Source organism: Triturus cristatus, chromosome 10, assembly GCF_964204655.1.
Source record: "Triturus cristatus chromosome 10, aTriCri1.1, whole genome shotgun sequence".
Lineage (NCBI taxonomy): Eukaryota > Metazoa > Chordata > Amphibia > Caudata > Salamandridae > Triturus > Triturus cristatus.
In genome coordinates, this window is record NC_140593.1 from 846156551 (window position 1) to 846183622 (window position 27072).

General features: G+C 47.2%; 30 non-coding genes across 30 annotated transcripts; all 30 read left to right on the forward strand.

Moving 5' to 3' along the window:
- The first annotated feature begins 837 nt into the window (after window positions 1-837).
- On the forward strand, window positions 838-909 carry TRNAP-CGG (transfer RNA proline (anticodon CGG)). Its single transcript has one exon. It is a non-coding gene; the product is annotated as a tRNA-Pro (tRNA).
- An 887-nt stretch (window positions 910-1796) lies between these two features.
- Window positions 1797-1868, forward strand: TRNAP-AGG (transfer RNA proline (anticodon AGG)). The gene has a single exon. It is a non-coding gene; the product is annotated as a tRNA-Pro (tRNA).
- Window positions 1869-2616: 748 nt separating this feature from the next.
- Window positions 2617-2728, forward strand: TRNAL-CAA (transfer RNA leucine (anticodon CAA)). Its single transcript has 2 exons — window positions 2617-2654; window positions 2683-2728. It is a non-coding gene; the product is annotated as a tRNA-Leu (tRNA).
- A 938-nt stretch (window positions 2729-3666) lies between these two features.
- TRNAP-CGG (transfer RNA proline (anticodon CGG)) lies at window positions 3667-3738 on the forward strand. Its single transcript has one exon. It is a non-coding gene; the product is annotated as a tRNA-Pro (tRNA).
- An 887-nt stretch (window positions 3739-4625) lies between these two features.
- On the forward strand, window positions 4626-4697 carry TRNAP-AGG (transfer RNA proline (anticodon AGG)). The gene has a single exon. It is a non-coding gene; the product is annotated as a tRNA-Pro (tRNA).
- A 748-nt stretch (window positions 4698-5445) lies between these two features.
- TRNAL-CAA (transfer RNA leucine (anticodon CAA)) lies at window positions 5446-5557 on the forward strand. The gene is made up of 2 exons: window positions 5446-5483; window positions 5512-5557. It is a non-coding gene; the product is annotated as a tRNA-Leu (tRNA).
- A 938-nt stretch (window positions 5558-6495) lies between these two features.
- TRNAP-CGG (transfer RNA proline (anticodon CGG)) lies at window positions 6496-6567 on the forward strand. The gene has a single exon. It is a non-coding gene; the product is annotated as a tRNA-Pro (tRNA).
- An 887-nt stretch (window positions 6568-7454) lies between these two features.
- Window positions 7455-7526, forward strand: TRNAP-AGG (transfer RNA proline (anticodon AGG)). Its single transcript has one exon. It is a non-coding gene; the product is annotated as a tRNA-Pro (tRNA).
- Window positions 7527-8274: 748 nt separating this feature from the next.
- Window positions 8275-8386, forward strand: TRNAL-CAA (transfer RNA leucine (anticodon CAA)). Its single transcript has 2 exons — window positions 8275-8312; window positions 8341-8386. It is a non-coding gene; the product is annotated as a tRNA-Leu (tRNA).
- Window positions 8387-9324: 938 nt separating this feature from the next.
- TRNAP-CGG (transfer RNA proline (anticodon CGG)) lies at window positions 9325-9396 on the forward strand. The gene has a single exon. It is a non-coding gene; the product is annotated as a tRNA-Pro (tRNA).
- A 385-nt stretch (window positions 9397-9781) lies between these two features.
- Window positions 9782-9854, forward strand: TRNAV-UAC (transfer RNA valine (anticodon UAC)). The gene has a single exon. It is a non-coding gene; the product is annotated as a tRNA-Val (tRNA).
- Window positions 9855-10283: 429 nt separating this feature from the next.
- TRNAP-AGG (transfer RNA proline (anticodon AGG)) lies at window positions 10284-10355 on the forward strand. Its single transcript has one exon. It is a non-coding gene; the product is annotated as a tRNA-Pro (tRNA).
- A 386-nt stretch (window positions 10356-10741) lies between these two features.
- TRNAV-AAC (transfer RNA valine (anticodon AAC)) lies at window positions 10742-10814 on the forward strand. The gene has a single exon. It is a non-coding gene; the product is annotated as a tRNA-Val (tRNA).
- Window positions 10815-13932: 3118 nt separating this feature from the next.
- TRNAL-CAA (transfer RNA leucine (anticodon CAA)) lies at window positions 13933-14044 on the forward strand. The gene is made up of 2 exons: window positions 13933-13970; window positions 13999-14044. It is a non-coding gene; the product is annotated as a tRNA-Leu (tRNA).
- A 937-nt stretch (window positions 14045-14981) lies between these two features.
- TRNAP-CGG (transfer RNA proline (anticodon CGG)) lies at window positions 14982-15053 on the forward strand. The gene has a single exon. It is a non-coding gene; the product is annotated as a tRNA-Pro (tRNA).
- Window positions 15054-15940: 887 nt separating this feature from the next.
- TRNAP-AGG (transfer RNA proline (anticodon AGG)) lies at window positions 15941-16012 on the forward strand. The gene has a single exon. It is a non-coding gene; the product is annotated as a tRNA-Pro (tRNA).
- Window positions 16013-16760: 748 nt separating this feature from the next.
- On the forward strand, window positions 16761-16872 carry TRNAL-CAA (transfer RNA leucine (anticodon CAA)). Its single transcript has 2 exons — window positions 16761-16798; window positions 16827-16872. It is a non-coding gene; the product is annotated as a tRNA-Leu (tRNA).
- Window positions 16873-17810: 938 nt separating this feature from the next.
- On the forward strand, window positions 17811-17882 carry TRNAP-CGG (transfer RNA proline (anticodon CGG)). The gene has a single exon. It is a non-coding gene; the product is annotated as a tRNA-Pro (tRNA).
- A 385-nt stretch (window positions 17883-18267) lies between these two features.
- On the forward strand, window positions 18268-18340 carry TRNAV-UAC (transfer RNA valine (anticodon UAC)). Its single transcript has one exon. It is a non-coding gene; the product is annotated as a tRNA-Val (tRNA).
- A 429-nt stretch (window positions 18341-18769) lies between these two features.
- Window positions 18770-18841, forward strand: TRNAP-AGG (transfer RNA proline (anticodon AGG)). Its single transcript has one exon. It is a non-coding gene; the product is annotated as a tRNA-Pro (tRNA).
- Window positions 18842-19227: 386 nt separating this feature from the next.
- TRNAV-AAC (transfer RNA valine (anticodon AAC)) lies at window positions 19228-19300 on the forward strand. Its single transcript has one exon. It is a non-coding gene; the product is annotated as a tRNA-Val (tRNA).
- Window positions 19301-19589: 289 nt separating this feature from the next.
- On the forward strand, window positions 19590-19701 carry TRNAL-CAA (transfer RNA leucine (anticodon CAA)). Its single transcript has 2 exons — window positions 19590-19627; window positions 19656-19701. It is a non-coding gene; the product is annotated as a tRNA-Leu (tRNA).
- Window positions 19702-20638: 937 nt separating this feature from the next.
- On the forward strand, window positions 20639-20710 carry TRNAP-CGG (transfer RNA proline (anticodon CGG)). Its single transcript has one exon. It is a non-coding gene; the product is annotated as a tRNA-Pro (tRNA).
- Window positions 20711-21597: 887 nt separating this feature from the next.
- On the forward strand, window positions 21598-21669 carry TRNAP-AGG (transfer RNA proline (anticodon AGG)). The gene has a single exon. It is a non-coding gene; the product is annotated as a tRNA-Pro (tRNA).
- Window positions 21670-23467: 1798 nt separating this feature from the next.
- Window positions 23468-23539, forward strand: TRNAP-CGG (transfer RNA proline (anticodon CGG)). Its single transcript has one exon. It is a non-coding gene; the product is annotated as a tRNA-Pro (tRNA).
- A 386-nt stretch (window positions 23540-23925) lies between these two features.
- TRNAV-UAC (transfer RNA valine (anticodon UAC)) lies at window positions 23926-23998 on the forward strand. Its single transcript has one exon. It is a non-coding gene; the product is annotated as a tRNA-Val (tRNA).
- A 429-nt stretch (window positions 23999-24427) lies between these two features.
- Window positions 24428-24499, forward strand: TRNAP-AGG (transfer RNA proline (anticodon AGG)). Its single transcript has one exon. It is a non-coding gene; the product is annotated as a tRNA-Pro (tRNA).
- Window positions 24500-24885: 386 nt separating this feature from the next.
- On the forward strand, window positions 24886-24958 carry TRNAV-AAC (transfer RNA valine (anticodon AAC)). Its single transcript has one exon. It is a non-coding gene; the product is annotated as a tRNA-Val (tRNA).
- Window positions 24959-25247: 289 nt separating this feature from the next.
- TRNAL-CAA (transfer RNA leucine (anticodon CAA)) lies at window positions 25248-25359 on the forward strand. The gene is made up of 2 exons: window positions 25248-25285; window positions 25314-25359. It is a non-coding gene; the product is annotated as a tRNA-Leu (tRNA).
- A 937-nt stretch (window positions 25360-26296) lies between these two features.
- On the forward strand, window positions 26297-26368 carry TRNAP-CGG (transfer RNA proline (anticodon CGG)). The gene has a single exon. It is a non-coding gene; the product is annotated as a tRNA-Pro (tRNA).
- The last annotated feature ends 704 nt before the right edge of the window (window positions 26369-27072 follow it).

Sequence of the window (27072 nt, forward strand, 5' to 3'; positions counted from 1 at the left end):
AAATCCACCAACGATCAGGCTGGGCCCTCAATCACAATTCCATGTATTCCTGCAAGGGACACCTCAGGCACACCTTCCGTTAAATTTGCACTCCATCACACTAACTGCTGTGCTGGTTTCTCATTAAGCAGTTGATCCCATCTTTGTTGTGAGGCTCTCCTGCCACCTTTTGGGCGGAGAAGGCACTGTCCCTGCAACAACACAGGCAGACATGTTCAACAGGGCTTCCTGGTTATGTGGGAGGAGCAGATTGTCATTGGTCCCCCCTTGCGAATTTTAATTTACATAAGGAAGACAGAGAGGTAGCTGGGAGTAGGCAGTACACACGGACATTGAACTCTATCTTGTGATTTGCAGCCAATTCTAGATTGAGGCAGGAGGAAAGGAGGTGACTTGCCCAACAATGGCCATTCTGGGAATTCAGCCACCCTGGGTCTCCCAGGTGAGTGTTTCAGTCCTGCGAGCCACTCATATAAATCTCGCCTGATCGAGCGCTGAGTGAGCGTGTTTGAATCCAAGAATCAAACACCTCTTTCTTAGGAGCAAGAATTGGCAGGCCCTCCCTTGCTTCTGGGGTGGAAGTTTATGGGGCAAGGGTCCAGGACTTGCAGAGAAGTACAAGTGCCAGAAAGTGCCTGCAGTTCTCATCAGTGCCTTTTTTCTGCTCACTGGCAGCTAGGATATCGGCTGATCCCTTCCTTGCAAGAGTGAAAAAAACAACACCTTGAGAGAAAACATGACTTTGTGTGGCTCACATAGAGAGAGAGCAGCCAAATAGCACTGCTTTGTTTCTGAAAGACGCATCAGAAATTGTTCAAATTGCTGACAGGGGAATCAGGCTCGTTGGTCTAGGGGTATGATTCTCGCTTCGGGTGCGAGAGGTCCCGGGTTCAAATCCCGGACGAGCCCATGTTGTGGAATTATTTTTAGGCTGCTTATTATATAGGACCATTTCTTCTTTTCAATGCTATAAGACGCCGTGTATGGTGAGAAAGTTCCTTTCCCTGCACGCTGTTTCCCAGTTTTGGCGTATAGAATTTCAGTGCCGGACTTCTTTGCAACTGCTTTTCTGGGGTGGACCATCAGTGTAGGAACATTAAATTCAAAGTGTTTTTCTAGCGTGATTTCAGGTTTGGTTTTAAAATCGCCTTTTGGAATAAAAGTGGTCCTCGTTCCTTTCTTCCAAAGAAAGAGATCGGGTAAGGAGGGTCCAACGTTGAGCTTCATGGACATTGTCCCTTGGTCTGTGCTTTCCAGCCCACTACATGCCAAGAAGATTGCTGCAAGAGTATCTGTTTCTGTGGTGTAGTGGTTATCACGTTCGCTTTACACGCGAAAGGTCCCTGGTTCGAGACCGGGCAAAAACAGCAGCTTATTGCTTGCATTTACTCTCTCAACTTATAGGAAAGCTGAGATAATGGAAGCTGTCTATCCCTCACCAGCGTGACGTACTGTGCTCCAGGGGCTTCAGTGACAGCTCAAAAAGAGAAGTGACGATAGTTTGCGCCATTCGTTTGCACGTCCTTTTGTACTGAAGGGTGGGCCTACTTGATGAAAGCAAGGCATGAGAGCAGAAATTGTTTTATTGTCCTCACCGAGAGCTTACACCTAGAGCAGACAAAATGTCTGAAGGATGGAGGTATTTTCATTTCTTGTTCGATGACGGCCATGGAAAAGACAGCAACCATATTGCAGAAGAGAGCAGCATGTGCAGTTGCTTGCTTTGGGTGAATCATTCACCAACTCGCTGCCAATAACCCCCGGAGCCGGTGCAAAAGGTGACTCTTGTGTGCCTCGGCTCGTTGGTCTAGGGGTATGATTCTCGCTTAGGGTGCGAGAGGTCCCGGGTTCAAATCCCGGACGAGCCCTTTTTTAGAGGTAAACATACGAATCCTACTCAAAACTGACAATGCCTGACTATTTCTCATTACACTCGGCGCATTGTTGCACAAATTATTTTGAACCTCAGAAGAAAAACGGATATCCATGCTTTTTCTGCCTTCATGCTTAGTCTGTGTGTGTCCCAGGTGATGCTTTCCCAAGCTGTACTTGCTGGCATTTAGGCATCAGATATTTGTCTGTCGATGCCTGCATAAGTAAATTTTTAATACGTCTAATTGCAAGCATGTTGGCTGATATCTCTGCAGTTTTCACACTTGCTCCTCGCTTTCTGAGTGGCTGCTGATACAGCAGAATAGAAGTAGAGAGAATCCTTGAGAGGAACCTTGCTCTAACAGTAAAACACAGCAAGTTAATTTCTGTAGTGTAGTGGTCATCATGTTCGCCTAACACGTGAAAGGTCCCCGGTTCGAGACCGGGCAGAAACACTGTGCATGAGCTGCTTTTATGTGCACCCTCTAAAACCTTATTATCTCAATGCAAGCTTAAGAAGAGGCGGTCCATGAACCCAGCGAGCCATGGGAAACTTCCTTTACTTTTCCAAGACGAAACAAAGTAATCCGCATCCATCAGTGGTCGCTCTTGTGCCTAGCTTTTTTTTTTATCATGCCATGTTGTATTGTGGGGCCTTTACACCTGTGACAGTGCTGCGAACGCTGTAAGTGCAAACATTGGCAAGTGCAGACAGAAGAGTCAGACCTGTACATAGCCAGGGCTGTCAGGATGGCCGAGTGGTCTAAGGCGCCAGACTCAAGAGAGCTTGATCTTCAGTGCAACTGAGACTTCTGGTCTCCTCATGGAGGCGTGGGTTCAAATCCCACTTCTGACAGGTCTCTTTTACACCCTTAAATCGTCCTGTTTTTTTGCAGTGCATTCCCCACACACCACAATCTTTGCACGGACCTGTAACATATGACGAGAAATCCACCAACGATCAGGCTGGGCCCTCAATCACAATTCCATGTATTCCTGGAAGGGACACCTCAGGCACACCTTCCGTTAAATTTGCACTCCATCACACTAACTGCTGTGCTGGTTTCTCATTAAGCAGTTGATCCCATCTTTGTTGTGAGGCTCTCCTGCCACCTTTTGGGCGGAGAAGGCACTGTCCCTGCAACAACACAGGCAGACATGTTCAACAGGGCTTCCTGGTTATGTGGGAGGAGCAGATTGTCATTGGTCCCCCCTTGCGAATTTTAATTTACATAAGGAAGACAGAGAGGTAGCTGGGAGTAGGCAGTACACACGGACATTGAACGCTATCTTGTGATTTGCAGCCAATTCTAGATTGAGGCAGGAGGAAAGGAGGTGACTTGCCCAACAATGGCCATTCTGGGAATTCAGCCACCCTGGGTCTCCCAGGTGAGTGTTTCAGTCCTGCGAGCCACTCATATAAATCTCGCCTGATCGAGCCTCATTGAGTGCTGAGTGAGCGTGTTTGAATCCAAGAATCAAACACCTCTTTCTTAGGAGCAAGAATTGGCAGGCCCTCCCTTGCTTCTGGGGTGGAAGTTAATGGGGCAAGGGTCCAGGACTTGCAGAGAAGTACAAGTGCCAGAAAGTGCCTGCAGTTCTCATCAGTGCCTTTTTTCTGCTCACTGGCAGCTAGGATATCGGCTGATCCCTTCCTTGCAAGAGTGAAAAAAACAACACCTTGAGAGAAAACATGACTTTGTGTGGCTCACATAGAGAGAGAGCAGCCAAATAGCACTGCTTTGTTTCTGAAAGACGCATCAGAAATTGTTCAAATTGCTGACAGGGGAATCAGGCTCGTTGGTCTAGGGGTATGATTCTCGCTTCGGGTGCGAGAGGTCCCGGGTTCAAATCCCGGACGAGCCCATGTTGTGGAATTATTTTTAGGCTGCTTATTATATAGGACCATTTCTTCTTTTCAATGCTATAAGACGCCGTGTATGGTGAGAAAGTTCCTTTCCCTGCACGCTGTTTCCCAGTTTTGGCGTATAGAATTTCAGTGCCGGACTTCTTTGCAACTGCTTTTCTGGGGTGGACCATCAGTGTAGGAACATTAAATTCAAAGTGTTTTTCTAGCGTGATTTCAGGTTTGGTTTTAAAATCGCCTTTTGGAATAAAAGTGGTCCTCGTTCCTTTCTTCCAAAGAAAGAGATCGGGTAAGGAGGGTCCAACATTGAGCTTCATGGACATTGTCCCTTGGTCTGTGCTTTCCAGCCCACTACATGCCAAGAAGATTGCTGCAAGAGTATCTGTTTCTGTGGTGTAGTGGTTATCACGTTCGCTTTACACGCGAAAGGTCCCTGGTTCGAGACCGGGCAAAAACAGCAGCTTATTGCTTGCATTTACTCTCTCAACTTATAGGAAAGCTGAGATAATGGAAGCTGTCTATCCCTCACCAGCGTGACGTACTGTGCTCCAGGGGCTTCAGTGACAGCTCAAAAAGAGAAGTGACGATAGTTTGCGCCATTCGTTTGCACGTCCTTTTGTACTGAAGGGTGGGCCTACTTGATGAAAGCAAGGCATGAGAGCAGAAATTGTTTTATTGTCCTCACCGAGAGCTTACACCTAGAGCAGACAAAATGTCTGAAGGATGGAGGTATTTTCATTTCTTGTTCGATGACGGCCATGGAAAAGACAGCAACCATATTGCAGAAGAGAGCAGCATGTGCAGTTGCTTGCTTTGGGTGAATCATTCACCAACTCGCTGCCAATAACCCCCGGAGCCGGTGCAAAAGGTGACTCTTGTGTGCCTCGGCTCGTTGGTCTAGGGGTATGATTCTCGCTTAGGGTGCGAGAGGTCCCGGGTTCAAATCCCGGACGAGCCCTTTTTTAGAGGTAAACATACGAATCCTACTCAAAACTGACAATGCCTGACTATTTCTCATTACACTCGGCGCATTGTTGCACAAATTATTTTGAACCTCAGAAGAAAAACGGATATCCATGCTTTTTCTGCCTTCATGCTTAGTCTGTGTGTGTCCCAGGTGATGCTTTCCCAAGCTGTACTTGCTGGCATTTAGGCATCAGATATTTGTCTGTCGATGCCTGCATAAGTAAATTTTTAATACGTCTAATTGCAAGCATGTTGGCTGATATCTCTGCAGTTTTCACACTTGCTCCTCGCTTTCTGAGTGGCTGCTGATACAGCAGAATAGAAGTAGAGAGAATCCTTGAGAGGAACCTTGCTCTAACAGTAAAACACAGCAAGTTAATTTCTGTAGTGTAGTGGTCATCATGTTCGCCTAACACGTGAAAGGTCCCCGGTTCGAGACCGGGCAGAAACACTGTGCATGAGCTGCTTTTATGTGCACCCTCTAAAACCTTATTATCTCAATGCAAGCTTAAGAAGAGGCGGTCCATGAACCCAGCGAGCCGTGGGAAACTTCCTTTACTTTTCCAAGACGAAACAAAGTAATCCGCATCCATCAGTGGTCGCTCTTGTGCCTAGCTTTTTTTTTTATCATGCCATGTTGTATTGTGGGGCCTTTACACCTGTGACATTGCTGCGAACGCTGTAAGTGCAAACATTGGCAAGTGCAGACAGAAGAGTCAGACCTGTACATAGCCAGGGCTGTCAGGATGGCCGAGTGGTCTAAGGCGCCAGACTCAAGAGAGCTTGATCTTCAGTGCAACTGAGACTTCTGGTCTCCTCATGGAGGCGTGGGTTCAAATCCCACTTCTGACAGGTCTCTTTTACACCCTTAAATCGTCCTGTTTTTTTGCAGTGCATTCCCCACACACCACAATCTTTGCACGGACCTGTAACATATGACGAGAAATCCACCAACGATCAGGCTGGGCCCTCAATCACAATTCCATGTATTCCTGGAAGGGACACCTCAGGCACACCTTCCGTTAAATTTGCACTCCATCACACTAACTGCTGTGCTGGTTTCTCATTAAGCAGTTGATCCCATCTTTGTTGTGAGGCTCTCCTGCCACCTTTTGGGCGGAGAAGGCACTGTCCCTGCAACAACACAGGCAGACATGTTCAACAGGGCTTCCTGGTTATGTGGGAGGAGCAGATTGTCATTGGTCCCCCCTTGCGAATTTTAATTTACATAAGGAAGACAGAGAGGTAGCTGGGAGTAGGCAGTACACACGGACATTGAACGCTATCTTGTGATTTGCAGCCAATTCTAGATTGAGGCAGGAGGAAAGGAGGTGACTTGCCCAACAATGGCCATTCTGGGAATTCAGCCACCCTGGGTCTCCCAGGTGAGTGTTTCAGTCCTGCGAGCCACTCATATAAATCTCGCCTGATCGAGCCTCATTGAGTGCTGAGTGAGCGTGTTTGAATCCAAGAATCAAACACCTCTTTCTTAGGAGCAAGAATTGGCAGGCCCTCCCTTGCTTCTGGGGTGGAAGTTAATGGGGCAAGGGTCCAGGACTTGCAGAGAAGTACAAGTGCCAGAAAGTGCCTGCAGTTCTCATCAGTGCCTTTTTTCTGCTCACTGGCAGCTAGGATATCGGCTGATCCCTTCCTTGCAAGAGTGAAAAAAACAACACCTTGAGAGAAAACATGACTTTGTGTGGCTCACATAGAGAGAGAGCAGCCAAATAGCACTGCTTTGTTTCTGAAAGACGCATCAGAAATTGTTCAAATTGCTGACAGGGGAATCAGGCTCGTTGGTCTAGGGGTATGATTCTCGCTTCGGGTGCGAGAGGTCCCGGGTTCAAATCCCGGACGAGCCCATGTTGTGGAATTATTTTTAGGCTGCTTATTATATAGGACCATTTCTTCTTTTCAATGCTATAAGACGCCGTGTATGGTGAGAAAGTTCCTTTCCCTGCACGCTGTTTCCCAGTTTTGGCGTATAGAATTTCAGTGCCGGACTTCTTTGCAACTGCTTTTCTGGGGTGGACCATCAGTGTAGGAACATTAAATTCAAAGTGTTTTTCTAGCGTGATTTCAGGTTTGGTTTTAAAATCGCCTTTTGGAATAAAAGTGGTCCTCGTTCCTTTCTTCCAAAGAAAGAGATCGGGTAAGGAGGGTCCAACATTGAGCTTCATGGACATTGTCCCTTGGTCTGTGCTTTCCAGCCCACTACATGCCAAGAAGATTGCTGCAAGAGTATCTGTTTCTGTGGTGTAGTGGTTATCACGTTCGCTTTACACGCGAAAGGTCCCTGGTTCGAGACCGGGCAAAAACAGCAGCTTATTGCTTGCATTTACTCTCTCAACTTATAGGAAAGCTGAGATAATGGAAGCTGTCTATCCCTCACCAGCGTGACGTACTGTGCTCCAGGGGCTTCAGTGACAGCTCAAAAAGAGAAGTGACGATAGTTTGCGCCATTCGTTTGCACGTCCTTTTGTACTGAAGGGTGGGCCTACTTGATGAAAGCAAGGCATGAGAGCAGAAATTGTTTTATTGTCCTCACCGAGAGCTTACACCTAGAGCAGACAAAATGTCTGAAGGATGGAGGTATTTTCATTTCTTGTTCGATGACGGCCATGGAAAAGACAGCAACCATATTGCAGAAGAGAGCAGCATGTGCAGTTGCTTGCTTTGGGTGAATCATTCACCAACTCGCTGCCAATAACCCCCGGAGCCGGTGCAAAAGGTGACTCTTGTGTGCCTCGGCTCGTTGGTCTAGGGGTATGATTCTCGCTTAGGGTGCGAGAGGTCCCGGGTTCAAATCCCGGACGAGCCCTTTTTTAGAGGTAAACATACGAATCCTACTCAAAACTGACAATGCCTGACTATTTCTCATTACACTCGGCGCATTGTTGCACAAATTATTTTGAACCTCAGAAGAAAAACGGATATCCATGCTTTTTCTGCCTTCATGCTTAGTCTGTGTGTGTCCCAGGTGATGCTTTCCCAAGCTGTACTTGCTGGCATTTAGGCATCAGATATTTGTCTGTCGATGCCTGCATAAGTAAATTTTTAATACGTCTAATTGCAAGCATGTTGGCTGATATCTCTGCAGTTTTCACACTTGCTCCTCGCTTTCTGAGTGGCTGCTGATACAGCAGAATAGAAGTAGAGAGAATCCTTGAGAGGAACCTTGCTCTAACAGTAAAACACAGCAAGTTAATTTCTGTAGTGTAGTGGTCATCATGTTCGCCTAACACGTGAAAGGTCCCCGGTTCGAGACCGGGCAGAAACACTGTGCATGAGCTGCTTTTATGTGCACCCTCTAAAACCTTATTATCTCAATGCAAGCTTAAGAAGAGGCGGTCCATGAACCCAGCGAGCCGTGGGAAACTTCCTTTACTTTTCCAAGACGAAACAAAGTAATCCGCATCCATCAGTGGTCGCTCTTGTGCCTAGCTTTTTTTTTTATCATGCCATGTTGTATTGTGGGGCCTTTACACCTGTGACATTGCTGCGAACGCTGTAAGTGCAAACATTGGCAAGTGCAGACAGAAGAGTCAGACCTGTACATAGCCAGGGCTGTCAGGATGGCCGAGTGGTCTAAGGCGCCAGACTCAAGAGAGCTTGATCTTCAGTGCAACTGAGACTTCTGGTCTCCTCATGGAGGCGTGGGTTCAAATCCCACTTCTGACAGGTCTCTTTTACACCCTTAAATCGTCCTGTTTTTTTGCAGTGCATTCCCCACACACCACAATCTTTGCACGGACCTGTAACATATGACGAGAAATCCACCAACGATCAGGCTGGGCCCTCAATCACAATTCCATGTATTCCTGGAAGGGACACCTCAGGCACACCTTCCGTTAAATTTGCACTCCATCACACTAACTGCTGTGCTGGTTTCTCATTAAGCAGTTGATCCCATCTTTGTTGTGAGGCTCTCCTGCCACCTTTTGGGCGGAGAAGGCACTGTCCCTGCAACAACACAGGCAGACATGTTCAACAGGGCTTCCTGGTTATGTGGGAGGAGCAGATTGTCATTGGTCCCCCCTTGCGAATTTTAATTTACATAAGGAAGACAGAGAGGTAGCTGGGAGTAGGCAGTACACACGGACATTGAACGCTATCTTGTGATTTGCAGCCAATTCTAGATTGAGGCAGGAGGAAAGGAGGTGACTTGCCCAACAATGGCCATTCTGGGAATTCAGCCACCCTGGGTCTCCCAGGTGAGTGTTTCAGTCCTGCGAGCCACTCATATAAATCTCGCCTGATCGAGCCTCATTGAGTGCTGAGTGAGCGTGTTTGAATCCAAGAATCAAACACCTCTTTCTTAGGAGCAAGAATTGGCAGGCCCTCCCTTGCTTCTGGGGTGGAAGTTAATGGGGCAAGGGTCCAGGACTTGCAGAGAAGTACAAGTGCCAGAAAGTGCCTGCAGTTCTCATCAGTGCCTTTTTTCTGCTCACTGGCAGCTAGGATATCGGCTGATCCCTTCCTTGCAAGAGTGAAAAAAACAACACCTTGAGAGAAAACATGACTTTGTGTGGCTCACATAGAGAGAGAGCAGCCAAATAGCACTGCTTTGTTTCTGAAAGACGCATCAGAAATTGTTCAAATTGCTGACAGGGGAATCAGGCTCGTTGGTCTAGGGGTATGATTCTCACTTCGGGTGCGAGAGGTCCCGGGTTCAAATCCCGGACGAGCCCATGTTGTGGAATTATTTTTAGGCTGCTTATTATGTAGGACCATTTCTTCTTTTCAATGCTATAAGACGCCGTGTATGGTGAAAAAGTTCCTTTCCCTGCACGCTGTTTCCCAGTTTTGGCGTATAGAATTTCAGTGCCGGACTTCTTTGCAACTGCTTTTCTGGGGTGGACCATCAGTGTAGGAACATTAAATTCAAAGTGTTTTTCTAGCGTGATTTCAGGTATGGTTTTAAAATCGCCTTTTGGAATAAAAGTGGTCCTCGTTGCTTTCTTCCAAAGAAAGAGATCGGGTAAGGAGGGTCCAACGTTGAGCTTCATGGACATTGGCCCTTGGTCTGTGCTTTCCAGCCCACTACATGCCAAGAAGATTGCGGCAAAAGTATCTGTTTCTGTGGTGTAGTGGTTATCACGTTCGCTTTACACGCGAAAGGTCCCTGGTTCGAGACCGGGCAGAAACAGCAGCTTATTGTTTGCATTTACTCTCTCAACTTATAGGAAAGCTGAGATAATGGAAGCTGTCTATCCCTCACCAGCGTGACGTACTGTGCTCCAGGGGCATCAGTGACAGCTCAAAAAGAGAAGTGACGATAGTTTGCGCCATTCGTTTGCACGTCCTTTTGTACTGAAGGGTGGGCCTACTTGATGAAAGCAAGGCATGAGAGCAGAAATTGTTTTATTGTCCTCACCGAGAGCATACACCTAGAGCAAACAAAATGTCTGAAGGATGGAGGTATTTTCATTTCTTGTTCGATGACGGCCATGGAAAAGACAGCAACCATATTGCAGAAGAGAGCAGCATGTGCAGTTGCTTGCTTTGGGTGAATCATTCACCAACTCGCTGCCAATAACCCCCGGAGCCGGTGCAAAAGGCGACTCTTGTGTGCCTCGGCTCGTTGGTCTAGGGGTATGATTCTCGCTTAGGGTGCGAGAGGTCCCGGGTTCAAATCCCGGACGAGCCCTTTTTTAGAGGTAAGCATACGAATCCTACTCAAAACTGACAATGCCTGACAATTTCTCATTACACTTGGCGCATTGTTGCACAAATTATTTTGAACCTCAGAAGAAAAACGGATATCCATGCTTTTTCTGCCTTCATGCTTAGTCTGTGTGTGTCCCAGGTGATGCTTTCCCAAGCTGTACTTGCTGGCATTTAGGCATCAGATATTTGTCTGTCGATGCCTGCATAAGTACATTTTTAATACGTCTAATTGCAAGCGTGTTGGCTGATATCTCTGCAGTTTTCACACTTGCTCCTCGCTTCCTGAGTGGCTGCTGATACAGCAGAATAGAAGTAGAGAGAATCCTTGAGAGGAACCTTGCTCTAACAGTAAAACACAGCAAGTTAGTTTCTGTAGTGTAGTGGTCATCACGTTCGCCTAACACGCGAAAGGTCCCCGGTTCGAGACCGGGCAGAAACACTGTGCATGAGCTGCTTTTATGTGCACCCTCTAAAACCTTATTATCTCAATGCAAGCTTAAGAAGAGGCGGTCTATGAACCCAGCGAGCCGTGGGAAACTTCCTTTACTTTTCCAAGATGAAACAAAGTAATCCGCATCCATCAGTGGTCGCTCTTGTGCCTAGCTTTTTTTTTTATCATGCCATGTTGTATTGTGGGGCCTTTACACCTGTGACATTGCTGCGAACGCTGTAAGTGCAAACATTGGCAAGTGCAGACAGAAGAGTCAGACCTGTACATAGCCAGGGCTGTCAGGATGGCCGAGTGGTCTAAGGCGCCAGACTCAAGAGAGCTTGATCTTCAGTGCAACTGAGACTTCTGGTCTCCTCATGGAGGCGTGGGTTCAAATTCCACTTCTGACAGGTCTCTTTTACACCCATAAATCGTCCTGTTTTTTGCAGTGCATTCCCCACACACCACAATCTTTGCACGGACCTGTAACATATGACGAGAAATCCACCAACGATCAGGCTGGGCCCTCAATCACAATTCCATGTATTCCTGGAAGGGACACCTCAGGCACACCTTCCGTTAAATTTGCACTCCATCACACTAACTGCTGTGCTGGTTTCTCATTAAGCAGTTGATCCCATCTTTGTTGTGAGGCTCTCCTGCCACCTTTTGGGCGGAGAAGGCACTGTCCCTGCAACAACACAGGCAGACATGTTCAACAGGGCTTCCTGGTTATGTGGGAGGAGCAGATTGTCATTGGTCCCCCCTTGCGAATTTTAATTTACATAAGGAAGACAGAGAGGTAGCTGGGAGTAGGCAGTACACACGGATATTGAACTCTATCTTGTGATTTGCAGCCAATTCTAGATTGAGGCAGGAGGAAAGGAGGTGACTTGCCCAACAATGGCCATTCTGGGAATTCAGCCACCCTGGGTCTCCCAGGTGAGTGTTTCAGTCCTCCGAGCCACTCATATAAATCTCGCCTGATCGAGCCTCATTGAGTGCTGAGTGAGCGTGTTTGAATCCAAGAATCAAACACCTCTTTCTTAGGAGCAAGAATTGGCAGGCCCTCCCTTGCTTCTGGGGTGGAAGTTTATGGGGCAAGGGTCCAGGACTTGCAGAGAAGTACAAGTGCCAGAAAGTGCCTGCAGTTCTCATCAGTGCCTTTTTTCTGCTCACTGGCAGCTAGGATATCGGCTGATCCCTTCCTTGCAAGAGTGAAAAAAACAACACCTTGAGAGAAAACATGACTTTGTGTGGCTCACATAGAGAGAGAGCAGCCAAATAGCACTGCTTTTTTTCTGAAAGACGCATCAGAAATTGTTCAAATTGCTGACAGGGGAATCAGGCTCGTTGGTCTAGGGGTATGATTCTCGCTTCGGGTGCGAGAGGTCCCGGGTTCAAATCCCAGACGAGCCCATGTTGTGGAATTATTTTTAGGCTGCTTATTATATAGGACCATTTCTTCTTTTCAATGCTATAAGACGCCGTGTATGGTGAGAAAGTTCCTTTCCCTGCACGCTGTTTCCCAGTTTTGGCGTATAGAATTTCAGTGCCGGACTTCTTTGCAACTGCTTTTCTGGGGTGGACCATCAGTGTAGGAACATTAAATTCAAAGTGTTTTTCTAGCGTGATTTCAGGTTTGGTTTTAAAATCGCCTTTTGGAATAAAAGTGGTCCTCGTTCCTTTCTTCCAAAGAAAGAGATCGGGTAAGGAGGGTCCAACGTTGAGCTTCATGGACATTGGCCCTTGGTCTGTGCTTTCCAGCCCACTACATGCCAAGAAGATTCCTGCAAGAGTATCTGTTTCTGTGGTGTAGTGGTTATCACGTTCGCTTTACACGCGAAAGGTCCCTGGTTCGAGACCGGGCAAAAACAGCAGCTTATTGCTTGCATTTACTCTCTCAACTTATAGGAAAGCTGAGATAATGGAAGCTGTCTATCCCTCACCAGCGTGACGTACTGTGCTCCAGGGGCTTCAGTGACAGCTCAAAAAGAGAAGTGACGATAGTTTGCGCCATTCGTTTGCACGTCCTTTTGTACTGAAGGGTGGGCCTACTTGATGAAAGCAAGGCATGAGAGCAGAAATTGTTTTATTGTCCTCACCGAGAGCTTACACCTAGAGCAGACAAAATGTCTGAAGGATGGAGGTATTTTCATTTCTTGTTCGATGACGGCCATGGAAAAGACAGCAACCATATTGCAGAAGAGAGCAGCATGTGCAGTTGCTTGCTTTGGGTGAATCATTCACCAACTCGCTGCCAATAACCCCCGGAGCCGGTGCAAAAGGTGACTCTTGTGTGCCTCGGCTCGTTGGTCTAGGGGTATGATTCTCGCTTAGGTTGTGAGAGGTCCCGGGTTCAAATCTCGGACGAGCCCTTTTTTAGAGGTAAACATACGAATCCTACTCAAAACTGACAATGCCTGACTATTTCTCATTACATTCGGCGCATTGTTGCACAAATTATTTTGAACCTCAGAAGAAAAACGGATATCCATGCTTTTTCTGCCTTCATGCTTAGTCTGTGTGTGTCCCAGGTGATGCTTTCCCAAGCTGTACTTGCTGGCATTTAGGCATCAGATATTTGTCTGTCGATGCCTGCATAAGTAAATTTTTAATACGTCTAATTGCAAGCATGTTGGCTGATATCTCTGCAGTTTTCACACTTGCTCCTCGCTTTCTGAGTGGCTGCTGATACAGCAGAATAGAAGTAGAGAGAATCCTTGAGAGGAACCTTGCTCTAACAGTAAAACACAGCAAGTTAATTTCTGTAGTGTAGTGGTCATCACGTTCGCCTAACACGCGAAAGGTCCCCGGTTCGAGACCGGGCAGAAACACTGTGCATGAGCTGCTTTTATGTGCACCCTCTAAAACCTTATTATCTCAATGCAAGCTTAAGAAGAGGCGGTCCATGAACCCAGCGAGCCGTGGGAAACTTCCTTTACTTTTCCAAGACGAAACAAAGTAATCCGCATCCATCAGTGGTCGCTCTTGTGCCTAGCTTTTTTTTTTTATCATGCCATGTTGTATTGTGGGGCCTTTACACCTGTGACATTGCTGCGAACGCTGTAAGTGCAAACATTGGCAAGTGCAGACAGAAGAGTCAGACCTGTACATAGCCAGGGCTGTCAGGATGGCCGAGTGGTCTAAGGCGCCAGACTCAAGAGAGCTTGATCTTCAGTGCAACTGAGACTTCTGGTCTCCTCATGGAGGCGTGGGTTCAAATCCCACTTCTGACAGGTCTATTTTACACCCATAAATCGTCCTGTTTTTTGCAGTGCATTCCCCACACACCACAATCTTTGCACGGACCTGTAACATATGACGAGAAATCCACCAACGATCAGGCTGGGCCCTCAATCACAATTCCATGTATTCCTGGAAGGGACACCTCAGGCACACCTTCCGTTAAATTTGCACTCCATCACACTAACTGCTGTGCTGGTTTCTCATTAAGCAGTTGATCCCATCTTTGTTGTGAGGCTCTCCTGCCACCTTTTGGGCGGAGAAGGCACTGTCCCTGCAACAACACAGGCAGACATGTTCAACAGGGCTTCCTGGTTATGTGGGAGGAGCAGATTGTCATTGGTCCCCCCTTGCGAATTTTAATTTACATAAGGAAGACAGAGAGGTAGCTGGGAGTAGGCAGTACACACGGACATTGAACTCTATCTTGTGATTTGCAGCCAATTCTAGATTGAGGCAGGAGGAAAGGAGGTGACTTGCCCAACAATGGCCATTCTGGGAATTCAGCCACCCTGGGTCTCCCAGGTGAGTGTTTCAGTCCTGCGAGCCACTCATATAAATCTCGCCTGATCGAGCCTGATCGAGTGCTGAGTGAGCGTGTTTGAATCCAAGAATCAAACACCTCTTTCTTAGGAGCAAGAATTGGCAGGCCCTCCCTTGCTTCTGGGGTGGAAGTTTATGGGGCAAGGGTCCAGGACTTGCAGAGAAGTACAAGTGCCAGAAAGTGCCTGCAGTTCTCATCAGTGCCTTTTTTCTGCTCACTGGCAGCTAGGATATCGGCTGATCCCTTCCTTGCAAGAGTGAAAAAAACAACACCTTGAGAGAAAACATGACTTTGTGTGGCTCACATAGAGAGAGAGCAGCCAAATAGCACTGCTTTGTTTCTGAAAGACGCATCAGAAATTGTTCAAATTGCTGACAGGGGAATCAGGCTCGTTGGTCTAGGGGTATGATTCTCGCTTCGGGTGCGAGAGGTCCCGGGTTCAAATCCCGGACGAGCCCATGTTGTGGAATTATTTTTAGGCTGCTTATTATATAGGACCATTTCTTCTTTTCAATGCTATAAGACGCCGTGTATGGTGAGAAAGTTCCTTTCCCTGCACGCTGTTTCCCAGTTTTGGCGTATAGAATTTCAGTGCCGGACTTCTTTGCAACTGCTTTTCTGGGGTGGACCATCAGTGTAGGAACATTAAATTCAAAGTGTTTTTCTAGCGTGATTTCAGGTTTGGTTTTAAAATCGCCTTTTGGAATAAAAGTGGTCCTCGTTCCTTTCTTCCAAAGAAAGAGATCGGGTAAGGAGGGTCCAACGTTGAGCTTCATGGACATTGTCCCTTGGTCTGTGCTTTCCAGCCCACTACATGCCAAGAAGATTGCTGCAAGAGTATCTGTTTCTGTGGTGTAGTGGTTATCACGTTCGCTTTACACGCGAAAGGTCCCTGGTTCGAGACCGGGCAAAAACAGCAGCTTATTGCTTGCATTTACTCTCTCAACTTATAGGAAAGCTGAGATAATGGAAGCTGTCTATCCCTCACCAGCGTGACGTACTGTGCTCCAGGGGCTTCAGTGACAGCTCAAAAAGAGAAGTGACGATAGTTTGCGCCATTCGTTTGCACGTCCTTTTGTACTGAAGGGTGGGCCTACTTGATGAAAGCAAGGCATGAGAGCAGAAATTGTTTTAATGTCCTCACCGAGAGCTTACACCTAGAGCAGACAAAATGTCTGAAGGATGGAGGTATTTTCATTTCTTGTTCGATGACGGCCATGGAAAAGACAGCAACCATATTGCAGAAGAGAGCAGCATGTGCAGTTGCTTGCTTTGGGTGAATCATTCACCAACTCGCTGCCAATAACCCCCGGAGCCGGTGCAAAAGGTGACTCTTGTGTGCCTCGGCTCGTTGGTCTAGGGGTATGATTCTCGCTTAGGGTGCGAGAGGTCCCGGGTTCAAATCCCGGACGAGCCCTTTTTTAGAGGTAAACATACGAATCCTACTCAAAACTGACAATGCCTGACTATTTCTCATTACACTCGGCGCATTGTTGCACAAATTATTTTGAACCTCAGAAGAAAAACGGATATCCATGCTTTTTCTGCCTTCATGCTTAGTCTGTGTGTGTCCCAGGTGATGCTTTCCCAAGCTGTACTTGCTGGCATTTAGGCATCAGATATTTGTCTGTCGATGCCTGCATAAGTAAATTTTTAATACGTCTAATTGCAAGCATGTTGGCTGATATCTCTGCAGTTTTCACACTTGCTCCTCGCTTTCTGAGTGGCTGCTGATACAGCAGAATAGAAGTAGAGAGAATCCTTGAGAGGAACCTTGCTCTAACAGTAAAACACAGCAAGTTAATTTCTGTAGTGTAGTGGTCATCATGTTCGCCTAACACGTGAAAGGTCCCCGGTTCGAGACCGGGCAGAAACACTGTGCATGAGCTGCTTTTATGTGCACCCTCTAAAACCTTATTATCTCAATGCAAGCTTAAGAAGAGGCGGTCCATGAACCCAGCGAGCCGTGGGAAACTTCCTTTACTTTTCCAAGACGAAACAAAGTAATCCGCATCCATCAGTGGTCGCTCTTGTGCCTAGCTTTTTTTTTTATCATGCCATGTTGTATTGTGGGGCCTTTACACCTGTGACATTGCTGCGAACGCTGTAAGTGCAAACATTGGCAAGTGCAGACAGAAGAGTCAGACCTGTACATAGCCAGGGCTGTCAGGATGGCCGAGTGGTCTAAGGCGCCAGACTCAAGAGAGCTTGATCTTCAGTGCAACTGAGACTTCTGGTCTCCTCATGGAGGCGTGGGTTCAAATCCCACTTCTGACAGGTCTCTTTTACACCCTTAAATCGTCCTGTTTTTTTGCAGTGCATTCCACACACACCACAATCTTTGCACGGAACTGTAACATATGACGAGAAATCCACCAACGATCAGGCTGGGCCCTCAATCACAATTCCATGTATTCCTGGAAGGGACACCTCAGGCACACCTTCCGTTAAATTTGCACTCCATCACACTAACTGCTGTGCTGGTTTCTCATTAAGCAGTTGATCCCATCTTTGTTGTGAGGCTCTCCTGCCACCTTTTGGGCGGAGAAGGCACTGTCCCTGCAACAACACAGGCAGACATGTTCAACAGGGCTTCCTGGTTATGTGGGAGGAGCAGATTGTCATTGGTCCCCCCTTGCGAATTTTAATTTACATAAGGAAGACAGAGAGGTAGCTGGGAGTAGGCAGTACACACGGACATTGAACGCTATCTTGTGATTTGCAGCCAATTCTAGATTGAGGCAGGAGGAAAGGAGGTGACTTGCCCAACAATGGCCATTCTGGGAATTCAGCCACCCTGGGTCTCCCAGGTGAGTGTTTCAGTCCTGCGAGCCACTCATATAAATCTCGCCTGATCGAGCCTCATTGAGTGCTGAGTGAGCGTGTTTGAATCCAAGAATCAAACACCTCTTTCTTAGGAGCAAGAATTGGCAGGCCCTCCCTTGCTTCTGGGGTGGAAGTTAATGGGGCAAGGGTCCAGGACTTGCAGAGAAGTACAAGTGCCAGAAAGTGCCTGCAGTTCTCATCAGTGCCTTTTTTCTGCTCACTGGCAGCTAGGATATCGGCTGATCCCTTCCTTGCAAGAGTGAAAAAAACAACACCTTGAGAGAAAACATGACTTTGTGTGGCTCACATAGAGAGAGAGCAGCCAAATAGCACTGCTTTGTTTCTGAAAGACGCATCAGAAATTGTTCAAATTGCTGACAGGGGAATCAGGCTCGTTGGTCTAGGGGTATGATTCTCACTTCGGGTGCGAGAGGTCCCGGGTTCAAATCCCGGACGAGCCCATGTTGTGGAATTATTTTTAGGCTGCTTATTATGTAGGACCATTTCTTCTTTTCAATGCTATAAGACGCCGTGTATGGTGAAAAAGTTCCTTTCCCTGCACGCTGTTTCCCAGTTTTGGCGTATAGAATTTCAGTGCCGGACTTCTTTGCAACTGCTTTTCTGGGGTGGACCATCAGTGTAGGAACATTAAATTCAAAGTGTTTTTCTAGCGTGATTTCAGGTATGGTTTAAAAATCGCCTTTTGGAATAAAAGTGGTCCTCGTTGCTTTCTTCCAAAGAAAGAGATCGGGTAAGGAGGGTCCAACGTTGAGCTTCATGGACATTGGCCCTTGGTCTGTGCTTTCCAGCCCACTACATGCCAAGAAGATTGCGGCAAAAGTATCTGTTTCTGTGGTGTAGTGGTTATCACGTTCGCTTTACACGCGAAAGGTCCCTGGTTCGAGACCGGGCAGAAACAGCAGCTTATTGTTTGCATTTACTCTCTCAACTTATAGGAAAGCTGAGATAATGGAAGCTGTCTATCCCTCACCAGCGTGACGTACTGTGCTCCAGGGGCATCAGTGACAGCTCAAAAAGAGAAGTGACGATAGTTTGCGCCATTCGTTTGCACGTCCTTTTGTACTGAAGGGTGGGCCTACTTGATGAAAGCAAGGCATGAGAGCAGAAATTGTTTTATTGTCCTCACCGAGAGCATACACCTAGAGCAAACAAAATGTCTGAAGGATGGAGGTATTTTCATTTCTTGTTCGATGACGGCCATGGAAAAGACAGCAACCATATTGCAGAAGAGAGCAGCATGTGCAGTTGCTTGCTTTGGGTGAATCATTCACCAACTCGCTGCCAATAACCCCCGGAGCCGGTGCAAAAGGCGACTCTTGTGTGCCTCGGCTCGTTGGTCTAGGGGTATGATTCTCGCTTAGGGTGCGAGAGGTCCCGGGTTCAAATCCCGGACGAGCCCTTTTTTAGAGGTAAGCATACGAATCCTACTCAAAACTGACAATGCCTGACAATTTCTCATTACACTCGGCGCATTGTTGCACAAATTATTTTGAACCTCAGAAGAAAAACGGATATCCATGCTTTTTCTGCCTTCATGCTTAGTCTGTGTGTGTCCCAGGTGATGCTTTCCCAAGCTGTACTTGCTGGCATTTAGGCATCAGATATTTGTCTGTCGATGCCTGCATAAGTACATTTTTAATACGTCTAATTGCAAGCATGTTGGCTGATATCTCTGCAGTTTTCACACTTGCTCCTCGCTTCCTGAGTGGCTGCTGATACAGCAGAATAGAAGTAGAGAGAATCCTTGAGAGGAACCTTGCTCTAACAGTAAAACACAGCAAGTTAGTTTCTGTAGTGTAGTGGTCATCACGTTCGCCTAACACGCGAAAGGTCCCCGGTTCGAGACCGGGCAGAAACACTGTGCATGAGCTGCTTTTATGTGCACCCTCTAAAACCTTATTATCTCAATGCAAGCTTAAGAAGAGGCGGTCCATGAACCCAGCGAGCCGTGGGAAACTTCCTTTACTTTTCCAAGACGAAACAAAGTAATACGCATCCATCAGTGGTCGCTCTTGTGCCTAGCTTTTTTTTTTATCATGCCATGTTGTATTGTGGGGCCTTTACACCTGTGACATTGCTGCGAACGCTGTAAGTGCAAACATTGGCAAGTGCAGACAGAAGAGTCAGACCTGTACATAGCCAGGGCTGTCAGGATGGCCGAGTGGTCTAAGGCGCCAGACTCAAGAGAGCTTGATCTTCAGTGCAACTGAGACTTCTGGTCTCCTCATGGAGGCGTGGGTTCAAATCCCACTTCTGACAGGTCTCTTTTACACCCATAAATCGTCCTGTTTTTTGCAGTGCATTCCCCACACACCACAATCTTTGCACGGACCTGTAACATATGACGAGAAATCCACCAACGATCAGGCTGGGCCCTCAATCACAATTCCATGTATTCCTGCAAGGGACACCTCAGGCACACCTTCCGTTAAATTTGCACTCCATCACACTAACTGCTGTGCTGGTTTCTCATTAAGCAGTTGATCCCATCTTTGTTGTGAGGCTCTCCTGCCACCTTTTGGGCGGAGAAGGCACTGTCCCTGCAACAACACAGGCAGACATGTTCAACAGGGCTTCCTGGTTATGTGGGAGGAGCAGATTGTCATTGGTCCCCCCTTGCGAATTTTAATTTACATAAGGAAGACAGAGAGGTAGCTGGGAGTAGGCAGTACACACGGACATTGAACTCTATCTTGTGATTTGCAGCCAATTCTAGATTGAGGCAGGAGGAAAGGAGGTGACTTGCCCAACAATGGCCATTCTGGGAATTCAGCCACCCTGGGTCTCCCAGGTGAGTGTTTCAGTCCTGCGAGCCACTCATATAAATCTCGCCTGATCGAGCCTGATCGAGCGCTGAGTGAGCGTGTTTGAATCCAAGAATCAAACACCTCTTTCTTAGGAGCAAGAATTGGCAGGCCCTCCCTTGCTTCTGGGGTGGAAGTTAATGGGGCAAGGGTCCAGGACTTGCAGAGAAGTACAAGTGCCAGAAAGTGCCTGCAGTTCTCATCAGTGCCTTTTTTCTGCTCACTGGCAGCTAGGATATCGGCTGATCCCTTCCTTGCAAGAGTGAAAAAAACAACACCTTGAGAGAAAACATGACTTTGTGTGGCTCACATAGAGAGAGAGCAGCCAAATAGCACTGCTTTGTTTCTGAAAGACGCATCAGAAATTGTTCAAATTGCTGACAGGGGAATCAGGCTCGTTGGTCTAGGGGTATGATTCTCGCTTCGGGTGCGAGAGGTCCCGGGTTCAAATCCCGGACGAGCCCATGTTGTGGAATTATTTTTAGGCTGCTTATTATATAGGACCATTTCTTCTTTTCAATGCTAAAAGACGCCGTGTATGGTGAGAAAGTTCCTTTCCCTGCACGCTGTTTCCCAGTTTTGGCGTATAGAATTTCAGTGCCGGACTTCTTTGCAACTGCTTTTCTGGGGTGGACCATCAGTGTAGGAACATTAAATTCAAAGTGTTTTTCTAGCGTGATTTCAGGTTTGGTTTTAAAATCGCCTTTTGGAATAAAAGTGGTCCTCGTTCCTTTCTTCCAAAGAAAGAGATCGGGTAAGGAGGGTCCAACGTTGAGCTTCATGGACATTGTCCCTTGGTCTGTGCTTTCCAGCCCACTACATGCCAAGAAGATTGCTGCAAGAGTATCTGTTTCTGTGGTGTAGTGGTTATCACGTTCGCTTTACACGCGAAAGGTCCCTGGTTCGAGACCGGGCAAAAACAGCAGCTTATTGCTTGCATTTACTCTCTCAACTTATAGGAAAGCTGAGATAATGGAAGCTGTCTATCCCTCACCAGCGTGACGTACTGTGCTCCAGGGGCTTCAGTGACAGCTCAAAAAGAGAAGTGACGATAGTTTGCGCCATTCGTTTGCACGTCCTTTTGTACTGAAGGGTGGGCCTACTTGATGAAAGCAAGGCATGAGAGCAGAAATTGTTTTATTGTCCTCACCGAGAGCTTACACCTAGAGCAGACAAAATGTCTGAAGGATGGAGGTATTTTCATTTCTTGTTCGATGACGGCCATGGAAAAGACAGCAACCATATTGCAGAAGAGAGCAGCATGTGCAGTTGCTTGCTTTGGGTGAATCATTCACCAACTCGCTGCCAATAACCCCCGGAGCCGGTGCAAAAGGTGACTCTTGTGTGCCTCGGCTCGTTGGTCTAGGGGTATGATTCTCGCTTAGGGTGCGAGAGGTCCCGGGTTCAAATCCCGGACGAGCCCTTTTTTAGAGGTAAACATACGAATCCTACTCAAAACTGACAATGCCTGACTATTTCTCATTACACTCGGCGCATTGTTGCACAAATTATTTTGAACCTCAGAAGAAAAACGGATATCCATGCTTTTTCTGCCTTCATGCTTAGTCTGTGTGTGTCCCAGGTGATGCTTTCCCAAGCTGTACTTGCTGGCATTTAGGCATCAGATATTTGTCTGTCGATGCCTGCATAAGTAAATTTTTAATACGTCTAATTGCAAGCATGTTGGCTGATATCTCTGCAGTTTTCACACTTGCTCCTCGCTTTCTGAGTGGCTGCTGATACAGCAGAATAGAAGTAGAGAGAATCCTTGAGAGGAACCTTGCTCTAACAGTAAAACACAGCAAGTTAATTTCTGTAGTGTAGTGGTCATCATGTTCGCCTAACACGTGAAAGGTCCCCGGTTCGAGACCGGGCAGAAACACTGTGCATGAGCTGCTTTTATGTGCACCCTCTAAAACCTTATTATCTCAATGCAAGCTTAAGAAGAGGCGGTCCATGAACCCAGCGAGCCGTGGGAAACTTCCTTTACTTTTCCAAGACGAAACAAAGTAATCCGCATCCATCAGTGGTCGCTCTTGTGCCTAGCTTTTTTTTTTATCATGCCATGTTGTATTGTGGGGCCTTTACACCTGTGACATTGCTGCGAACGCTGTAAGTGCAAACATTGGCAAGTGCAGACAGAAGAGTCAGACCTGTACATAGCCAGGGCTGTCAGGATGGCCGAGTGGACTAAGGCGCCAGACTCAAGAGAGCTTGATCTTCAGTGCAACTGAGACTTCTGGTCTCCTCATGGAGGCGTGGGTTCAAATCCCACTTCTGACAGGTCTCTTTTACACCCTTAAATCGTCCTGTTTTTTTGCAGTGCATTCCCCACACACCACAATCTTTGCACGGACCTGTAACATATGACGAGAAATCCACCAACGATCAGGCTGGGCCCTCAATCACAATTCCATGTATTCCTGGAAGGGACACCTCAGGCACACCTTCCGTTAAATTTGCACTCCATCACACTAACTGCTGTGCTGGTTTCTCATTAAGCAGTTGATCCCATCTTTGTTGTGAGGCTCTCCTGCCACCTTTTGGGCGGAGAAGGCACTGTCCCTGCAACAACACAGGCAGACATGTTCAACAGGGCTTCCTGGTTATGTGGGAGGAGCAGATTGTCATTGGTCCCCCCTTGCGAATTTTAATTTACATAAGGAAGACAGAGAGGTAGCTGGGAGTAGGCAGTACACACGGACATTGAACGCTATCTTGTGATTTGCAGCCAATTCTAGATTGAGGCAGGAGGAAAGGAGGTGACTTGCCCAACAATGGCCATTCTGGGAATTCAGCCACCCTGGGTCTCCCAGGTGAGTGTTTCAGTCCTGCGAGCCACTCATATAAATCTCGCCTGATCGAGCCTCATTGAGTGCTGAGTGAGCGTGTTTGAATCCAAGAATCAAACACCTCTTTCTTAGGAGCAAGAATTGGCAGGCCCTCCCTTGCTTCTGGGGTTGAAGTTAATGGGGCAAGGGTCCAGGACTTGCAGAGAAGTACAAGTGCCAGAAAGTGCCTGCAGTTCTCATCAGTGCCTTTTTTCTGCTCACTGGCAGCTAGGATATCGGCTGATCCCTTCCTTGCAAGAGTGAAAAAAACAACACCTTGAGAGAAAACATGACTTTGTGTGGCTCACATAGAGAGAGAGCAGCCAAATAGCACTGCTTTGTTTCTGAAAGACGCATCAGAAATTGTTCAAATTGCTGACAGGGGAATCAGGCTCGTTGGTCTAGGGGTATGATTCTCACTTCGGGTGCGAGAGGTCCCGGGTTCAAATCCCGGACGAGCCCATGTTGTGGAATTATTTTTAGGCTGCTTATTATGTAGGACCATTTCTTCTTTTCAATGCTATAAGACGCCGTGTATGGTGAAAAAGTTCCTTTCCCTGCACGCTGTTTCCCAGTTTTGGCGTATAGAATTTCAGTGCCGGACTTCTTTGCAACTGCTTTTCTTGGGGTGGACCATCAGTGTAGGAACATTAAATTCAAAGTGTTTTTCTAGCGTGATTTCAGGTATGGTTTTAAAATCGCCTTTTGGAATAAAAGTGGTCCTCGTTGCTTTCTTCCAAAGAAAGAGATCGGGTAAGGAGGGTCCAACGTTGAGCTTCATGGACATTGGCCCTTGGTCTGTGCTTTCCAGCCCACTACATGCCAAGAAGATTGCGGCAAAAGTATCTGTTTCTGTGGTGTAGTGGTTATCACGTTCGCTTTACACGCGAAAGGTCCCTGGTTCGAGACCGGGCAGAAACAGCAGCTTATTGTTTGCATTTACTCTCTCAACTTATAGGAAAGCTGAGATAATGGAAGCTGTCTATCCCTCACCAGCGTGACGTACTGTGCTCCAGGGGCATCAGTGACAGCTCAAAAAGAGAAGTGACGATAGTTTGCGCCATTCGTTTGCACGTCCTTTTGTACTGAAGGGTGGGCCTACTTGATGAAAGCAAGGCATGAGAGCAGAAATTGTTTTATTGTCCTCACCGAGAGCATACACCTAGAGCAAACAAAATGTCTGAAGGATGGAGGTATTTTCATTTCTTGTTCGATGACGGCCATGGAAAAGACAGCAACCATATTGCAGAAGAGAGCAGCATGTGCAGTTGCTTGCTTTGGGTGAATCATTCACCAACTCGCTGCCAATAACCCCCGGAGCCGGTGCAAAAGGCGACTCTTGTGTGCCTCGGCTCGTTGGTCTAGGGGTATGATTCTCGCTTAGGGTGCGAGAGGTCCCGGGTTCAAATCCCGGACGAGCCCTTTTTTAGAGGTAAGCATACGAATCCTACTCAAAACTGACAATGCCTGACAATTTCTCATTACACTCGGCGCATTGTTGCACAAATTATTTTGAACCTCAGAAGAAAAACGGATATCCATGCTTTTTCTGCCTTCATGCTTAGTCTGTGTGTGTCCCAGGTGATGCTTTCCCAAGCTGTACTTGCTGGCATTTAGGCATCAGATATTTGTCTGTCGATGCCTGCATAAGTACATTTTTAATACGTCTAATTGCAAGCATGTTGGCTGATATCTCTGCAGTTTTCACACTTGCTCCTCGCTTCCTGAGTGGCTGCTGATACAGCAGAATAGAAGTAGAGAGAATCCTTGAGAGGAACCTTGCTCTAACAGTAAAACACAGCAAGTTAGTTTCTGTAGTGTAGTGGTCATCACGTTCGCCTAACACGCGAAAGGTCCCCGGTTCGAGACCGGGCAGAAACACTGTGCATGAGCTGCTTTTATGTGCACCCTCTAAAACCTTATTATCTCAATGCAAGCTTAAGAAGAGGCGGTCCATGAACCCAGCGAGCCGTGGGAAACTTCCTTTACTTTTCCAAGACGAAACAAAGTAATCCGCATCCATCAGTGGTCGCTCTTGTGCCTAGCTTTTTTTTTTATCATGCCATGTTGTATTGTGGGGCCTTTACACCTGTGACATTGCTGCGAACGCTGTAAGTGCAAACATTGGCAAGTGCAGACAGAAGAGTCAGACCTGTACATAGCCAGGGCTGTCAGGATGGCCGAGTGGTCTAAGGCGCCAGACTCAAGAGAGCTTGATCTTCAGTGCAACTGAGACTTCTGGTCTCCTCATGGAGGCGTGGGTTCAAATCCCACTTCTGACAGGTCTCTTTTACACCCATAAATCGTCCTGTTTTTTGCAGTGCATTCCCCACACACCACAATCTTTGCACGGACCTGTAACATATGACGAGAAATCCACCAACGATCAGGCTGGGCCCTCAATCACAATTCCATGTATTCCTGGAAGGGACACCTCAGGCACACCTTCCGTTAAATTTGCACTCCATCACACTAACTGCTGTGCTGGTTTCTCATTAAGCAGTTGATCCCATCTTTGTTGTGAGGCTCTCCTGCCACCTTTTGGGCGGAGAAGGCACTGTCCCTGCAACAACACAGGCAGACATGTTCAACAGGGCTTCCTGGTTATGTGGGAGGAGCAGATTGTCATTGGTCCCCCCTTGCGAATTTTAATTTACATAAGGAAGACAGAGAGGTAGCTGGGAGTAGGCAGTACACACGGACATTGAACTCTATCTTGTGATTTGCAGCCAATTCTAGATTGAGGCAGGAGGAAAGGAGGTGACTTGCCCAACAATGGCCATTCTGGGAATTCAGCCACCCTGGGTCTCCCAGGTGAGTGTTTCAGTCCTGCGAGCCACTCATATAAATCTCGCCTGATCGAGCCTGATCGAGTGCTGAGTGAGCGTGTTTGAATCCAAGAATCAAACACCTCTTTCTTAGGAGCAAGAATTGGCAGGCCCTCCCTTGCTTCTGGGGTGGAAGTTTATGGGGCAAGGGTCCAGGACTTGCAGAGAAGTACAAGTGCCAGAAAGTGCCTGCAGTTCTCATCAGTGCCTTTTTTCTGCTCACTGGCAGCTAGGATATCGGCTGATCCCTTCCTTGCAAGAGTGAAAAAAACAACACCTTGAGAGAAAACATGACTTTGTGTGGCTCACATAGAGAGAGAGCAGCCAAATAGCACTGCTTTGTTTCTGAAAGACGCATCAGAAATTGTTCAAATTGCTGACAGGGGAATCAGGCTCGTTGGTCTAGGGGTATGATTCTCGCTTCGGGTGCGAGAGGTCCCGGGTTCAAATCCCGGACGAGCCCATGTTGTGGAATTATTTTTAGGCTGCTTATTATATAGGACCATTTCTTCTTTTCAATGCTATAAGACGCCGTGTATGGTGAGAAAGTTCCTTTCCCTGCACGCTGTTTCCCAGTTTTGGCGTATAGAATTTCAGTGCCGGACTTCTTTGCAACTGCTTTTCTGGGGTGGACCATCAGTGTAGGAACATTAAATTCAAAGTGTTTTTCTAGCGTGATTTCAGGTTTGGTTTTAAAATCGCCTTTTGGAATAAAAGTGGTCCTCGTTCCTTTCTTCCAAAGAAAGAGATCGGGTAAGGAGGGTCCAACGTTGAGCTTCATGGACATTGTCCCTTGGTCTGTGCTTTCCAGCCCACTACATGCCAAGAAGATTGCTGCAAGAGTATCTGTTTCTGTGGTGTAGTGGTTATCACGTTCGCTTTACACGCGAAAGGTCCCTGGTTCGAGACCGGGCAAAAACAGCAGCTTATTGCTTGCATTTACTCTCTCAACTTATAGGAAAGCTGAGATAATGGAAGCTGTCTATCCCTCACCAGCGTGACGTACTGTGCTCCAGGGGCTTCAGTGACAGCTCAAAAAGAGAAGTGACGATAGTTTGCGCCATTCGTTTGCACGTCCTTTTGTACTGAAGGGTGGGCCTACTTGATGAAAGCAAGGCATGAGAGCAGAAATTGTTTTATTGTCCTCACCGAGAGCTTACACCTAGA